This window comes from Pleurodeles waltl, chromosome 8, assembly GCF_031143425.1.
Source record: "Pleurodeles waltl isolate 20211129_DDA chromosome 8, aPleWal1.hap1.20221129, whole genome shotgun sequence".
Classification (NCBI taxonomy): Eukaryota; Metazoa; Chordata; class Amphibia; order Caudata; family Salamandridae; genus Pleurodeles; species Pleurodeles waltl.
Genome location: NC_090447.1, coordinates 368,761,440 through 368,779,380, shown reverse-complemented (window position 1 = coordinate 368,779,380; position 17,941 = coordinate 368,761,440).

Genomic DNA, 17,941 nt, shown 5'->3' with positions numbered 1-17,941 from the left:
ACAAGCCTTTTTCTGCATCCCCTTTTGTATTTTGTTTTATTTTGGCTAATATCATGGTCTCCTTCAGGGGAACCAACAAACTCTGGGTACCTCTTGAATCCCTAGGGTGTTGGAAAAAAAGCACGCAAACTTGGTATAGGTAGCTTATGGGGACAATAAGTTAAGAGGGCCTAATCCCGAACTGCCCCAAATAGCCAAAAAAAGGCTCGACACAGGAGGGGACAAGGCGTGCCAGCGAAGGGGTTAATGTGCACCTAAAATTATACATATTCACATGAACTGTTGATGTATAAAAATGTTAATAGAAATTGTACTGAATTTCTACTTCACAAATTTTCTCAGTCAATTATCTATTCAGTTGACACATAGGAGCTAAAAATTGTTTAGATTCTGCTCATTAGCAAAATAATATATTCTTTAAAAGTAGATCACTGTGTTTTTGTAGAACTCCGATCAATTATAAAGGGGCCAAAATATACTGTTATGTGGGAGTGTGAGACTGGAGTGAGTGAGATTCAGTGAGTGTTAAAGTGAGTGTATGAGTGTGTGTGTGTGTAAGCATGTTTGAGAGTAACAATCAAATAGAGTGATTGTATGAGTGTGTTTTTGTGAATGCATTTGAGAATGAATGAGAAAAAGTAAGGGAGAGAATGGTAATTGCTTGTTCACTGGAATGTGGGTGGGGCAAGTATAACACCTGACAATGCTCAACGTTCATCAGCTGCCACTGACTCAGAATGTTGTGAACCTCAACAAAGCCTTGGAGTTGCAGAGTAAATTCTGTCTCTGTTATTTTAACTACATATGGGAGGTTTTAGATGTCCCTGTAATTCACAGGCTTCAATTGGTGATCTTTTAGTTTCTATAAAAGAAGGAGGATAATTCCCTATTTTATTTTATTGTTCTGCCAACTTGTTTGCCCAAGTGCTTTCAGATGGCCTTCGATTGTTAATTGAAAACAGGGTTGGACTCAAAGGTAGCTAAAGGTAGGTACTCCTCGCTGCATTTCTTAGCAGTATATATTCAGCATCTTTCAGCATGCCAACAAAGACACCCCTTTGTCAATGGGTGTTGCAAAACAGCACCATTGAAGAGGTTCCTAACAATTTTTAAGGCTTCTACATGTGTGTCAAAGTCATCACATCAAATTGTCTATTACCTATGAAAACATTAAATGCAATGTCTCCTCTTTTTTAATTATCATGAATTATTTAAAAATCCACAAACAACATATACTCCACCATGTGAATTCTCTAAGCGCTGAATAGGCAGTAGACAACTTGTTTGTCTTTCTGGACATTTGTTTTAATTAGAATGGTTAGTTCACATCCTTTAACAAAAATATTCCTGCTGTGTAGTTTGTCATCACTAAAAGAACACCTGAATTCAGAGATATGCTCCTCATCAAATTAGAAACCACCACTACAGCTGGTGAAGAAGGCCCCATTAACCAAATGAGAAATTTCATAGATGGGATCAGTCCCATCCCATAGTACATTGATATTGTAAGCTAGAGGCTTGAAATAGTGGAAAGCAAAAGACCAAGAAAAGATGTAGAGATTATAAGTAAATCAAGAAAATAAAGGGACGGGGAGTTTTTTTAGGGCCTCCTTAACTATAACAAAAAACTCTAAGACAAACTGTTCCTAAAAGAAGGAAAAACAAGAACACAGGTCCTCAAGACACTTCTAAAATTAGAAGCAAATCTGATGGATGTCATGCTTCATCATAGGGCTTGCTCCTTGTCAGACTGGTGCTGCAGTGTCAGACGGGCCCCACTCGGGGGCACTTTGCCAGAGATCTTGAATGTGAAGTGTGTGCTGTGACAAAAACAGTGGGAATAAAGTAAACCTACTGTCAAGAAAAAGCAGGAGAAAGGGAAATGACTTACAATTGGCTCAAGAACCTCAACAACAGTTGTTTAATTTAAACTCTGAGGATCTTGGTCAAGATTAAAAACCGCATGAAAGTGGAAAAGGAAATAATGTTCCTCCACTCAACTCAACCAAAAAGGTAGTGAGGGCACTTTCCTTCTCGCTACAATAGGGTCAACATGTTTTACGCCTCAAGGCTCCAGACGGATCACATGGCGCTTCATCAGGACCGAAAACACATACCTTCTAAGCTATATTTACACGCCCTAAACTAAATTTTAGAAGGGCAAAAGTGACTTACATTAAACAGCTACACAGCTCAAATCCTAAAAGGCGAGAACCTGTGAACAAAAACAATAGATTTGAAAATAACATATCTCCAAAAACTAAGTGATCTGAGTGAAATAGACACCGAGTAGTGTGGTGCTGTGCTAGGTGAAACAAAACTCATATTAAAATTACTTACCCTCCTAGGTTAAGGAACGGGTTCCTTGGGAAAATGCTGGATATTGGAGTAACATCGCTCTACATAAATAAGGGGAGGAAAACACTGGTTATGAGGCATATTTGTATTTAAAAAAAGGATATAACCAAAGTCCTAGTAATGCTCAGTGTAAAAGGACCGGAGTGTGGCAACAAGAAACAGGAGCATGAGAAAGGTTAAACAGTCTGGAAACAAAAACGTGAGCGTACTTACATGCTCAGCGCGGTCCAACTCCGGTGACCTACCCGGTGGCCGCACTCCAGGAAGTGACGGGAGCATGGTAGGCGGCGGGTAGAAAATGGTATTTACTACAGATGTCGGCCAATCCAGACATCGGATTGGGGCACGTCAATTGCACCCAGTGAGGCTCAATTGAGATGAATCATTATAAGTATGAGGAAAACATCAAAGACTGAAAGACGCTTCCCGACGTCATGTAAACGAAAGTATAACAATTCAAATTGTGGTTTGGACTGAAAGCGGTGGCATTTGCAAGTTGTGGTATGATAGTGGCACAATCAAAAAAGAGAATATATCAAAAGGTGATATCAATAAAAGAATTTCGGCAAATTGAATCAAAAAGAGCAAAGTGGGCAGGTTCTTGTTTTTCCTTCTTCTAGGAAAATGCAGCACACATAGAAAGACAAAAACGGAGAGAAGTAAAGATATTTCTCCCCATTGCGTCACACTTTACGCCACCCCTGGTGAGATGAGGTAGTCCAATGCTGGTGAGCCTTCTCCAGCAGAACATCTAGCAGTGTTAATCACCCGCTGCAACTTTGGCTGAGAAGTAGAGAGGAAGGAAGGGAAGAGAGAGAGTGGTGATGCCTCTTCAGGGACAGAGACTGGAATGAAGACACCTCTAGTTTTTCAAGCAGCTTTTGGAAAATATGAGCACCAGTTGCCCTAGTCAGCACTCATCTTTGGTAACAGCCAAAGAATGCAACACAAGCAGCCATAATCAATAAATACCTGACCCAGACGCACAAACAATCCACACAAAGATGCGCTCCTATGCCCACCTCCTGCAACCACCACACTCAAAGGGAACCTCAGTTGGTGCAACCACGGCCAAGATGCAGATACACTACCTCTCCAAATCATTGGCATTCTATTTTTAGGACAACTTAACAAGAGTGACAAAAATAGAACCTATCTGGGTTGTTTTACTCATCCAATAAGTTCCTTGAGACAATGAGAAGCTGATAGGTAGCTATCCTATTGGTTAAAAGACATATGTGAATGAGGTTTCAATAGAACTGATGGGAGGCACTTCATGCCATATTTACAAGTGGCTTGTGCTGCCTGTGTGTCACTTTTTTTGACGCACCGCCAGCGCAGTCTCCAGGCCCATATCTACAAGGCCATGCAAAGTAACTTTGCGTGGCTTTTCATGGTCTTATAGATATGGAGTAAGGCAATGCTGCAAAAGTACCTGCGTTGCCTTACTCAGTGTCAAAGAGTGATCCATCAGTGTTGCAGTGGCCATTCCCACGCAACATCCATGGATTTTGACAAATTGCCAGATTTACAAGGATTTGTCAAACTGGCAATGCATAAAAAGCCTAGGCCTCCCCAGGGGAGGTGCAAGCGAGGCACACCAAGGAGAAATGCCTTTATTTCTCCTCGTTGTTTCCTTTTTCTAAGTGTGCTGCATTATGCAGCACACATAGAAAAATGTTTCTCATAATTGTTTTGAGCAAGAAGGTGTTCCTGTCTGCACCAAAGCAATCATCCCCGCAACACAAACACCCTCGCACAATGGTGAAAGGGTGCCTGCATTGGCACAGGGCAGCCCATTGTGTGCCACCGCAGTGGGAAAAGACAGGAATGCTCCGTATCTCGTACATACGGTGCATTCCTGCTCTTTTCCTTTGATGCAGGGCAGCGCAGCAAGAAGGCTTGGGGCACTGCCCTGTGTCAAAAGATTAGAAGTATGCCTCTTTGTCTCAAATTTACAGAGAGGATGAGATGAGGAATTGCTAGATTTTGTATCTTTGAAATCTAAACATGCAGAAAAAAGTCTGCAGTCAAATAAGGAGAGCAAGTGACAATGAAAAACAGCTGAGTGAGTGTCCAGTCAGCGACTGAAGGACAACATCCACGCTTGCAAATCTTGTTCCTGGAAGAAGACCTAAAACTTCAAAACCCATTGTATGGTCTCCATTTTCAAGGATTTAAGCGCTGTGGTTTGCTCAATCAGAAGCAAATACTGTTGTATGTATCACCTACAGATATGAAGTTAATTGTGGAAAGCAGAATCCGTGATTCAGCACAACATCACTTAAGTGATATTTAAACTGATATCAGCCAGTGTCTCTCAATTCCTGGCAAACAACATGCAAATGATAATAGTCTATCAATTGTGGTGACAAAAGTGCAGGATAATGACAGCACACGAAATAAACCAGATCAGTCCAACGGATTTTGTGTGGTACTTGATTACATAAATACGTTTGTCCAAATCCAGAAAATCTAATAGGTGGGATGTCAGTGGTTTAGAAAAAGCAGCAGACTATCCTAGATATGTTGAGAACAAAGACGCAAAATAACTAAATAAGTGACCTAGTAAATTTCAGAACTAATCGCGATGGGCACGCGCCCATTCAGTGTTGTCAAAGTGCTACTTTCTTGAAGTTTATTAGTTATATCACCCCACTGAATAAATTGCCAACCTCTAAGTATTTTTCATCGATACCAGTGTTTTAATGTAAAAAGACCCGGTAGGACAATGAATGGCGTTAAACCTAGGTTACCAGAAGACTTCACATCACCAAGAACACTGTGCTCTAGTCCTGGTACATAGCTCATTTTATAAAAGTAGTCCAACCTCACTTCAGTTGATCCATTTCAAGTGATAGGGGCAAAAACAGTTATTCGTAAAAGAAAATCCTGAACTGCATCATTAAGGTCATGGAGAAGACTGGTAATGTGTAGTAATACTCCTCTAGAACTTGTTCCTGCACTCATAATTGTAATTCTCAAGCGTGTAGGCCTCCTATGCCCATGCCTGTCCTAGCTCTTTAGCTAGGAGGCATATTTATGAGTCACTTGTGCTGTTGTTGCGATGCAACAATGGCGCAAACCTTGAACTCATATCTATGAGGTCACGCAAAGCCACTTTACATGGCTTTGAATAGCCTCACAGATACGGGATAAGGCAAAGCAGTGTAAATCGCTGCGTTGCCTTACTCTGCACAAGGGAGCCATTCCTTGGGCTTTGCTTTGGGTGTGTCCAGAAAACACCCTTGGATTTGTTCACATCCCTGGATATAAAAGAGCTTGTAACCTGAGAATGTGCCAAATCTTTATGCCTCCCCGGGGGACGCATAGTATGGAGAAATATCTTTATTTCTCCACATTTTTTCCTCTTTCTATGTGTTCTGCAGAATGCAGCTCACATAGAAACTGAAAAAGCCTCCCAGCCTTTTTGTTGCAGGAAAGTGCCCCTTCGTGTACAAAAACTATCCTGCCTGCAATTCAGGCACCCTTGCACCATGGTGCAAGGGTGCCTGCATTGGTGCTAGTCTGCCAAAACGGTGCCAGTGCAGTGGTAAAGAACAGGAATTTGCTGTATGCCATATATTCGGCACATTCTGACTATTCATTTGAACAGCCAGGTCTTGAGTCTTTTCATGAATTGCTGATTGATGAGGTGGCCCAGAGGTACAGGGAAATGTTGGTGCAGGCTCTGGCCACCAGGTGTGAGAAGGAACTTCCTCCACTGTTGTTTTGGCAGATCCAGGGGGTGTCTACTAGGAAGATCGAGGTGGATTGTAGGTGTTTGGTTGGTTGGTGGACTGTCCTGCATTTGTTGATGTACCCTGGTCTTTCATTGTGGAGGGCTTTGTTTGTGTGGGTCAACATCTTGAACTGGCAAATCTTCTGGATTGGGAGCCAATGTAGCTTTTGGAAGAGGGGTGTGATGTGGGTTCATCTGGGGAGTCTAGGATGATTCTGGACACTGAGTTTTGTATTATTTGTAGACTCTTCAGGAGGCATGCGGTGATTCCTACGTAAAGTGTGTCTCCGTAGTACAGCCTGCTGGTAATGAGGGCCTGCGTGATGGCACTTATGGGGTTGGCTGGGAGCCACCTGAAGATCTTATGGAGCATGTGCAGGGTGTGGAAGCAGGCAGATAAGACTGCATGTTCATTGATTGCTTGCATACAATATGATGCCAAGATTGCAGGCGTGGTCTGTTGGGGATGGGCCGAGTTCAGTGGGCCACCATGTTTTGTTCCAAGGAAAAGTGTTGTTCCCAAAGATGAGTCTTGTCCGTGTTGAGCTTGAGACAGTTTTCCCTCATCCAGTTAGCGACCTTCATCATACATCTGTGGAAGTTGGATCTTTTGTTGAAGTGGTCATATGGCAGTGAGAGAATGAGCTGGGTGTCGTCAGTGTATGAGATGATGTTCAGTCGATGCAATCTGATGGAGCTGATTAGGCGGGTGATGTAGTTGTTAAAGAGAGTGGGGCTGAGGGACGATTCCTAGGGTGCGTTGCAGATGATCTTCTTGGGTTCGGAGATGAAGTATGGAAGACGGATTCTCTGGGTTCTTCCTGTAAGGTATGAGGTGATATACTTGAGGGCATTTCTCTGGATTCCGATTTGATGGAGTCTGTTGATCAGGATGTGGTGAGAGATGGTGTCAAAAGCAGCTGACAGGTCCAGGACAATGAGGGCGGCTGTTATGTGTCCATGATATTGACACAGGAGACTGTCCTCCTGTAAAGAACCATGGTGCAAGGGTGCCTGAATTGCATGCAAGATAGTTTTTGTACACGAAGGGGCACTTACCTGCAAAAGAAAAAGTCTGGAAGGGTTTTTCAGTTTCTATGTGAGCTGCATTCTGCAGAACACATAGAAAGAGGAAAAAACGTGGAGAAATAAAGATATTTCTCCATACTATGCGTCCCCCGGGGAGGCATAAAGATTTGGCACATTCTCAGGTTACAAGCTCTTTTATATCCAGGGATGTGAACAAATCCAAGGGTGTTTTCTGGACACACCCAAAGCAAAGCCCAAGGAATGGCTCCCTTGTGCAGAGTAAGGCAACGCAGCGATTTACACTGCTTTGCCTTATCCCGTATCTGTGAGGCTATTCAAAGCCATGTAAAGTGGCTTTGCGTGACCTCATAGATATGAGTTCAAGGTTTGCGCCATTGTTGCATCGCAACAACAGCACAAGTGACTCATAAATATGCCTCCTAGCTAAAGAGCTAGGACAGGCATGGGCATAGGAGGCCTACACGCTTGAGAATTACAATTATGAGTGCAGGAACAAGTTCTAGAGGAGTATTACTACACATTACCAGTCTTCTCCATGACCTTAATGATGCAGTTCAGGATTTTCTTTTACGAATAACTGTTTTTGCCCCTATCACTTGAAATGGATCAACTGAAGTGAGGTTGGACTACTTTTATAAAATGAGCTATGTACCAGGACTAGATCACAGTGTTCTTGATGATGTGAAGTCTTCTGGTAACCTAGGTTTAACGCCTTTCATTGTCCTACCGGGTCTTTTTACATTAAAACACTGGTATCGATGAAAAATACTTCGAGGTTGGCAATTTATTCAGTGTGGTGATATAACTAATAAACTTTGAGAAAGTAGCACTTTGACAACACTGAATGGGCGCGTGCCCATCGAGAATTAGTTCTGAAATTTACCAGGTCACTTATTTAGTGCTTTCACATCTTTGTTCTCAACATATCTAGGATAGTCTGCTGCTTTTTCTAAATCACTGACGTCCTACCTATTGAATTTTCTGGATTTGGACAAACTTATTTATGTAATCAAGTACCACACGAAGGGCCAGATGTAGCAAAGGTTTTTACCCATTCTGTGTCTATGGGAAAAACTGTTCGAACATATGGCCCGAAATCCATTGGCCTGAACTGGTTTATTTCTTGTGCTGTCATTATCCTGCACTTTTGTCACCACAATTGATAGATTATTATGCTTTGCATGTTGTTTGCCAGGAATTGAGAGACACTGGCTCACATCAGTTCAAATGTCACTTAAGTGATGTTGTGCTGTATCACGGATTCTGCTTTCCACAATTAACTTTATATCCGTAGGTGATACATACAGCAGTATTTGCTTCTGACTGAGCAAACCGCAGCGCTTAAATCCTTGAAAACAGAGACCATACAATGGGTTCTGAAGTTTTAGGTCTGCTTCCAGGAACAAGATTTGCAAGCGTGGATGTTGTCCTTCTGTCGCTGACTGGACACTCACTCTGCTGTTTTTCATTGTCACTTGCTCTCCTTATTTGACTGCAGACCTTTTCTTCATGTTTAGATTTCAAAGATACAAAATCTAGCAATTCCTCATCTCATCCTCTCTGTATATTTGAGACAAAGAGGCATACTTCCAATCTTTTCACGCAGGGCAGCACCTCAAGCCTTCTTGCTGCACCGCCCTGCATCAAAGGAAAAGAGCAGGAATGAGCCGTATGCACGAGATACAGAGCATTCCTGTCTTTTCCCACTGCGCTGGCACACAATGGGCTACCCTGCGCCAATGCAGGCACCCTTTCACCATTGTGCGAGGGTGTCTGTGTTGCAGGGATGATTGCTTTGGTGCAGGCAGGAACAGCTTCTTGCTCAAAACAATTATGAGAAGCATTATGGTTTGTGTGCTGCATAATGCAGCACGCTTAGAAAAAGGAAACAACAAGGAGAAATAAAGGCAGTTCTCCTTGTTGCGCCTCGCTTTTACCTCCCCTGGGGAGGCCTAGGCTTTTGACGCATTACCAGTTTGACAAATCCTTGTAAATCTGGAAATTTGTCAAAATCCATGGATGTTGCGTGGGAACGGCCACTGCAACACCGATGGAACACTCTTGGACACTGAGTAAGGTAACGCAGGCACTTTTGCAGAATTGCTTTACTCCATATCTATAAGGCCATGAAAAGCAACGCAAAGTTACTTTGCATGGCCTTGTAGATACGGGCTGGAGACTGCGCTGGCAGTGCGTCAAAAAAAGTGACACACAGGCATCACAAGCCGCTTGTAAATATGGCATGAAGTGCCTCCCATCAGTTCTATTGAAGCCTCATTCACAAATGTCTTTTAAGCAACAGGATAGCTACCTATCAGCTTCTCATTGTCTCAAGGAGCTTATGGGATGAGTAAAACAACCCAGACAGGTTCTATTTTTGTCACTCTGGTGAAGTTGTCCTAAAAGTAGAATGCAAATGATTTGGAGAGGTAGTGTACCTGCATCTGGGCTGTGGTTGCACCAACTGAGGTTCCCTTTGAGTGTGGTGGTTGCAGGAGGTGGGCATAGGAGCCCATCTTTGTGTGGAAAGTTTGTGCGTCTGGGTCAGGTATCTACTGATTATGGCTGCTTGTGTTGCATTCTTTGGCTGTTACCAAAGATGAGTGCTGACTAGGGCAACTGGTGCTCATATTTTCCAAAAGCTGCTTGAAAAACTAGAGGTGTCTTCATTCCAGTCTCTGTCCCTGAAGAGGCATCACCACTCTCTCTCTTCCCTTCCTTCCTCTCTACTTCTCAGCCAAAGTTGCAGCGGGTGATTGACACTGCTAGATGTTCTGCTGGAGAAGGCTCACCAGCATTGGACTACCTCATCTCACCAGGGGTGGCGTAAAGTGTGACGCAATGGGGAGAAAAATCTTTACTTCTCTCCAATTTTTGTCTTTCTATGTGTGCTGCATTTTCCTAAAAGAAGGAAAAACAAGAACCTGCCCACTTTGCTCTTTTTGATTCAATTTGCCAATATTCTTTTATTGATATTACCTTTTGATATATTCTCTTTTTTGATTGTGCCGCTGAGAGAGCGTAGCATATATAATTAATATTAAAATGAAATATTTATGAACTAATGTACAATAATGCTGCATAGAAACTGTATTAATATGTTTTGCTAAAACGTGTGCTTGCAATGTGCCCACGGGGAGTGGCTGCCAATGTATACGGGGACTAGTGAAAATGACTAATGTTGATGAATTATTACATTAAAAGATGGTTTTACACTAATTATTAATGGTTATGTTGCTAAAGTTTTGCTAATAAATCAGTAGGCTTTAGTTAGCATGAGTTAAGGCCTAGCTGTCTGACTCTCATATTAAATGTGTTTTTCTAAACGTGCTAAAGGACATGAATTCTTGTTTTTTCCTTCAAACTAAAAGCTGAGTGTAACTGTAGTAGATCTGTTCTCATGAAATTCATCTTGCTTATAGAAACATTTTAGCTGAATGGAACAGTGTAGATTAATGTTAGGTACAAGGTCGCCTAAACCGGTACAGACAATGGAGCCGAAGATGCGCAAAGAATCACAAGAGGATGAAATCATACCGGACATTCTACCTCTAAAGACGTCAATCATAAGGACCAATAAAATGCATGAGAACTGTTATGGGGTGACAAATTCGATGATCTAATTTAAAGTTAATTGGTTAAAGATAGTGGGGTGCAACCCCTCGTCCAACCAGATTTTAGGGGAATGTACAACAAAAAGGAGATAAAAACCCTTGACACCAGGAAGTAAATTAGGACTAGAGAGACCAGAGACGAGAGACTAGGGGAGATGCTGATACGATTTGCTATGATCCAGACACTTTGTCACTTTGATTAGTGACTTGCTAGTTTCAGTTAGAACCATCCTTGTCTTTAGAGTGCCCGGTTATACTTTATCTCCTTATGAGGGAAGTACCCCTTTGCCCTTCCTGCCTGAGCTGAGTTCCTGACTGATGACGAATCAACTGATATCCTGAGTACGAAGACAGAACCTGAGTGCTTACCAAATTTAGAGGGTAACTTTATGACAATGAAATTGTGATTGTCTGTTTGCTTTTCCTTTCTAGGTACCAACTGCTAATTTTGACAGAGACCATAGCTAGATGTTTTCCAAATTGGTGTTACTAAATTGTTTTGCATGAAGCCCAACATGCCAATGCTAATTTGAGGTTAGTAAAGAGGGTTCACTAAACTGACGCAATAGACAAATGAATCTGTGCTTTGTTGAATAATGCGCTAATGTTATTCTGCTAAGGATAACCTATGTTGACGCCATGTTATGTTCTAATATTCGTGATTCTTGCTTTGATGAAGTCTTACCAGAGTTATCATATTGTGAACATGCTAATGTGCTTCTTGATATTGAGATTAATAAACTTACTAGTAGAATTGTAATCAATAGGGAATAAATATCACAAAATTCGTACTAAACTGGTGTGGTTATTCATGACTGAAAGGTAATGGTGGTTTCTGAGTTTTATTAATGTCTTTGACTAAGGTGAATTGCATTGTTATATTAAATATTGTTGACATTATTGACATATTGATTGACATGCTGATAAGCTATCTCGTCCTAAGGTGTCTTCAATCAGGGTCAAAAGATTCATTGGCCTAAAACGAGTCCATAAGTGAGTAAATTGGTCATAAAGGGAAACGTTAACACCGCTATCATACCACAATTTGCAAATTCCACCACTTTCAGTCCAAACCACAATTTTAATTGTTAATCTTTCGTTTACATGACGTAGGGAAGTGTCTTTCAGTCTTTGACGTTGTCCTCATACTTATAATGATTCATCTCGATTGAACTTCACTGGGCGCAATTGACGTGCCCCCATCAGACGTCTGGATTGTCCGACATCTGTTGTGAGTACTCTTTTCTACCCGCCACCTACCGTGCTCCCGTCACTTCCTGGAGTGCGTCCACCGGGTAGGTCACCAGAGTTGGACCGCTCTGAGCATGTAAGTACGCTCACGTTTTTGTTTCCAGACTGTTTAACCTTTCTCATGCTCCTGTTTTTTGTTGGCACACTCTGTCTGGTGGACACTGAGCAATACTAGGACTTTGGTTATGTCCTTTTTTTAAATACAAATATTCCTCATAACCAGTATTTTCCTCCCCCTATTTTTGTAGAGCGATGTTACTCCATTATCCAGCATTTTCCCAAGGAACCCGTTCCTTAACCTAGGAGGGTAAGGAATTTTAATATGAGTTTTGTTTCACCTAGCATGGCAGCACATTAACACAAAGTGTCACCACACTACTCAATGTCAATTTCACTCAGATCACTTAATTTATGGAGATATGTTATTTTCAAATCTATTGTTTTTGTATCTCTTTTTTGTTCACAGGTCCTTGCCTTTTAGGATTTTAGCTGTGTAGCTGTTTGATGTAAGTCACTTTTGCCCTTCTAAAATGTAGTTTAGGGCGTGTAAATATAGCATAGAATGTATGCGTTTTCGGTCCTGATGAAGCGCCATATGATCCGTCTGGAGCCTTGAGGCATGAAACATGTTGACCCTATTGTAGCGGGAAGGAAAGTGCCCTCGCTACCTTTTTGGTTGAGTAGAGTGGAGGAACATTATTTCCTTATCCACTCTCATGCGCTTTTTAATCTTGACCAAGATCCTCAGAGTTTAAATTAAACAACTGTTGTTGAGGTTCTTGAGCCAATTTTAAGTCATTTCCCTTTCTCCTGCTTGTTCTTGACTGTAGGTTTACTTTATTCCCACTGTTTTTGTCACAGCACACACTTCACATTCAAGATCTCTGGCAAAGAGCCCCTGAGTTGGGCCCATCAGACACTGCAGCGCCAGTCTGATGAGGAGCAAGCTCTATGCTGAAGCATGACATCCATCAGATGTGTGAGGGTTTTTGCTTCTAATTTTAGAAGTGTCTTGAGGACCCGTGTTCTTGTTTTTCCTTCTTTTAGGAACAGTGTGTCTTAGAGTTTTTTGTTATAGTTAGGGAGGCCCTCAAAAAACTCCCTGTCCCTTTATTTTCTTGATTGACTTATAACCTCTACATCTTTTCTTGGTCTTTTGCTTGCCACCATTTTAAGTCTCTAGCTCACAATATCAATGAACTGTGGGATGGGATTGATCCCATCTATGAAATTTCTCTTTTGGTTAATGAGGCCTTCTTCACCAGCTGTAGTGGTGGTTTCATACTACTAATTTGATGAGGAGCATATCTCTGAATTCAGGTGTTCTTTTAGTGATGACAAACTCCACAGCAGGAATAGTTTTCTTAAAGGATGTGAATTGACCATTCTAATTAAAACAAATGTCCACAAAGACAAACAAGTTGTCTACTGTCTATTTAGCGCTTAGAGACTTCACTTGGTGGAGTATATGTTGTTTGTGGATTTTTAAATAATTCATTATAATTAAAAAAGACTAGACATTGCATTTCATGTTTTCACAGGTAATGGACAATTTGATGTAATGACTTTGACATACATGTAGAAGCCTTAAAAATTGTTAGGAACCTCTTCAATGGTGCTGTTTTGCAACACCCATTGACAAAGGGGTGTCTTTGTTGGCACGCTGAAAGATGCTGAATATATACTGCTAAGAAATGCAGCGAGTAGTACCTACCTTTAGCTACCTTTGAGTCCAACCCTGTTTTCAATTAACAATCGGAGGCCATTTGAAAGCACTTGGGCAAACGAGTTGGCAGAACAATAAAATAAAATAGGGAATTATCATCCCTCTTTTATAGAAACTAACAGATCAACAATTGAAGCCTGTGAATTACAGGGACATCTAAAACCTCCCATATGTAGGTAAAATAACAGAGACAGAATTTACTCTGCAACTCCAAGGCTTTGTTGAGGTTCACAACATTCTGAGTCAGTGGCAGATGGTGGACGTTGAACATTGTCAGGTGTTATACTTGCCCCACCCACATTCCAGTGAACAAGCAATTACCATTCTCTCCCTTACTTGTTCTCATTCATTCTCAAATGCATTCACAGAAACACACTCATACAATCACTCTATTTGATTGTTGCTTTCAAACATGCTTACACACACACTCATACACTCGATTTCACACTCACTAATTCTCACTCACTCCCTTCTCACACTCCGACATAACAGTATATTTTGGCCCTTTTATAATTGATCGGAGTTCTATAAAAACACAGTGATCTACTTTTAAAGAAAATATTATTTTGCTAATGAGCTGAATCTAAACAATTTTTAGCTCCTATATATCAACTGAATAGTTAATTGACTGAGAAAATTTGTGAACTAGAATTTCAGTACAATTTCTATTAACATTTTTATACATCAACAGTTCATGTGAATATGTATAATTTTAGGTGTACATTAACCCCTTCGCTAGCACGCCTTTTCCCCTCTGTGTCGAGCCTTTTTTGGCTATTTGGGGCAATTCGCGCTTAGGCCCTCTTAACTTATTGTCCCCATAAGCTACCTATACCAAGTTTGCGTCCTTTTTTTCCAACATCCTAGGGATTCAAGAGGTACCCAGAATTTGTTGGTTCCCCTGAAGGAGACCATGAAATTGGCCAAAATACAACATTTTAGATTTTAAAAAAAAATTGGAAAAAGGGGCTGCAGAAAAAGGCTTGTGGTTTTTTCCCTGAAAATGGCATCAACAAAATGTTTGTGGTGCTAAAATCACCATCTTCCTAGCTTTCAGGAACCATCCGACTTAAATCAGAAAAACACATTTTTCAACACAATTTCGGCATTTTACCTGGACATTCCCCATTTTTACTATTTTTTGTGCTTTTTGCCTCCTTCCAGTTAGTGACAGAAATGGGTGTGAAACCAATGCTAGATCCAGAAAAGCTAAACATTTCTGAAAGGTATACAAAATTATGAATTCAGCAAGAGGTCATTTGTGTAGATCCTACAAGGTTTTCCTACAGAAAATGGCAGCTAAAATAAAAAAATATTGAAATTGGGGTAAAAAAACAGCCATTTCTCTTCACGTTTTGCTCTGCAACTTTTTCCTGTGTTGTCAGATTTTTTAAGGAAATATACCGTTACATCTGCTGGACTCTTATGGTTGTGGGGATATATAGGGCTTGTGGGTTCATAAAGAACCCTAGGTACCGAGAGCCAATAAATGAGCTGCACCTTGCAATTGGTTTTCATTCTATACCGGGTATACAGCAAATCATTTGCGGAAATATAAAGAATGAATAATAGGTATCAAGGAAACCTTTGTATTTCCAAAATGGGCACAAAATAAGGTGTTGAGAAGCAGTGGTTATTTTCGCATCTCTGAATTCCAGGGTCCCCATACTAGCATGCAAATTATAGTGCATTTCTCAAATAAACGTCTTTTTTACACACTGTCTTACAATTGGAAGGCAAAAATGTAGAGAAAGAAAAGGGGGAATAACACTTGTTGTTCTATTCTGTGTTCCCCCAAGTCTCCTGATAAAAATGGTACCTCACTTTCACAGGTTGGCCTAATGCCCGCGACAGGAAACGCATCATGGACACATCACATTTTTACATTGAAATCTGACGTGTTTTTTGCAAAGTGCCTGGCTGTGGATTTTGGCCTACAGCTCAGCCGGCACCTAGGGAATCCTACCAAGCCTGTGCATTTTTATAAACTAGACACCTAGGAGAATTCACGATGGGATGACTTGTGGGGGTCTCACCAGGTTCTGTTACCCAGAATCCTTTGCAAACCTCAAACTTTAGTCAAAAGAACACGTTTTCCTCAAATTTCGGTGACAGAAAGTTCTGGAATCTGAGAGGAGCCACAAATTTCCTTCCACCCATCATCATCCCAAGTCTCCCGATAAAAATGGTACCTTGCTTGTGTGGGTAGGCCTAGTGCCCGCAACAGGAAGTGCCCCAAAACACAACGTGGACACATCAAATTTTACCAAAGAATACAGAGCAGTTTTTTTTTAAAGTGCCTAGCTGTGGATTTTGGCCTCTAGCTCAGCCGGCAACTAGGGAAACCTACCAAATGTGTGCTTTTATGAAAACTAGACACCTAGGGGAATCCAGTATGGGGTGACTTGTGGGGCTCTCACCAGGTATGTTACCCAGAATCCTTTGCAAACCTCAAACTTTGGCCAAAAAACACTTGTTCCTCACATTTCGGTGTCAGAAAGTTCTGGAATCTGAGAGGACACACAAATTTCCTTCCACTCAGCATTCTCCAAGTCTCCTGATAAAAATGGTACCTCACTTGTGTGGGTATGCCTAGTGCCTGCACCAGGAAATACCCCAAAACACAACGTGGACACATCACATTTTCCCAAAGAAAACAGAGCTGTTTCTTGCAAAGTGCCTAGCTATGGATTTTGGCCTCTAGCTCAGCCGGCACCAAGGGAAGCCTAGCAAGCCTGTGCATTTTTGAAAACTAGACACCTAGGGGAATCCAGTATGGGGTGACTTGTGGGGCTCTCACCAGGTCTGTTACCCAGAATCCTTTGCAAACCTCAAACTTTGGCCAAAAAAAACACTTGTTCCTCACATTTCGGTGACAGAAAGTTCTGGAATCTGAGAGGAGCCACAAATTTCCTTCCACCCAGCATTCCCCCAAGTCTCCCAATAAAAATGGTACCTCAATTGTGTGGGTATGCTTGGTGCCCGCAACAGGAAATGCCCCAAAACACAACGTGGACACATCAAATTTTCCCAAACAAAACAGAGGTATTTTTTTAAAAGTGCCTAGCTGTGAATTTTGGGCTCAAGCTCAGCGGGCACCTAGGGAAACCAACCAAACCTGTGCATTTTTTTAAACTAGACACCTAGGGGAATCCAAGATGGGGTGACTTGTGGGGCTCTCACCAGGTTCTGTTAACCAGAATCCTTTGCCAACCTCAAAATTTAGCCAAAAAAACACTTTTTCCTAACATTTTGGTGACAGAAAGTTCTGGAATCTGAATGGAGCCACACCTTTCCTTCCACCCAGCATTCTCTCAAGTCTCCTGGTAAAAATGGTACCTCACTTGTGTGGGTAGGCCTAGTGGCCGCAAAAGGAAATACCCCAAAACACTATGTGGACACATCAAAGTTATCAAATACAAAACTACCTGTTTTTGCGGGGGCACCTGCGTTTTTTGTACTGGGCTCTGCAGCCATTTAGGGAAACCTACCAAACCCAAACACTTCTGAAAACTACACACCCGAGGAAGTCCAGGGAGGTGTGACTTGCGTGGATCACCCTGTGTTTTCTTACACAGAAGCCTCTGCAAACCTCAAATTTACCTTAGCATTTCTGGGTGGGATCACCACACTGGCACAAATTTCCTACCACCCAACATTCCACTCCGACTCCCATGAAAAATTGTGCCTCACTTGTGTACGTGGGCCAAGTGCCTGTGACAGGGAAGAGCCTAAAACATGTTGAAAATGAGGGGGAACCAAAGCGGGTCTATCAGGGCAGTTTGAAAAAAAATGTTTTTAGGCTGACAAGTGGGGCAGAATTTTTATAGGTATAGATGGGACAATGCTGGGTGGTAGGAATTTTGTGGATTCCTGCAGATTCCAGAAGGTTCCATCACAATATGTGGGAAAAATTAGTAATCTCCTGAAAAGTTGGAGGTTTGAAGGGGATTGTGAGTAAGAAAATGGTGCGGGTGCATGTGAAGCACACCACCCTGGACTCACCCAGATGTTTAGTTTTCAGATGTGTCTAGGTCTCCTAGATTTTTCGACATGACAGCGACCCAAAGTCCAAAGACTGCAGCCCTCACCAATCCAAGTGGGACGATTTTGAGAGTTAGGCAAGCTCTCATGGCCCAAATGTAAAACCAAAACCCAAAATGATCAAATGTCCTCTTTCTTGCCGTGGGATAAGCGGTT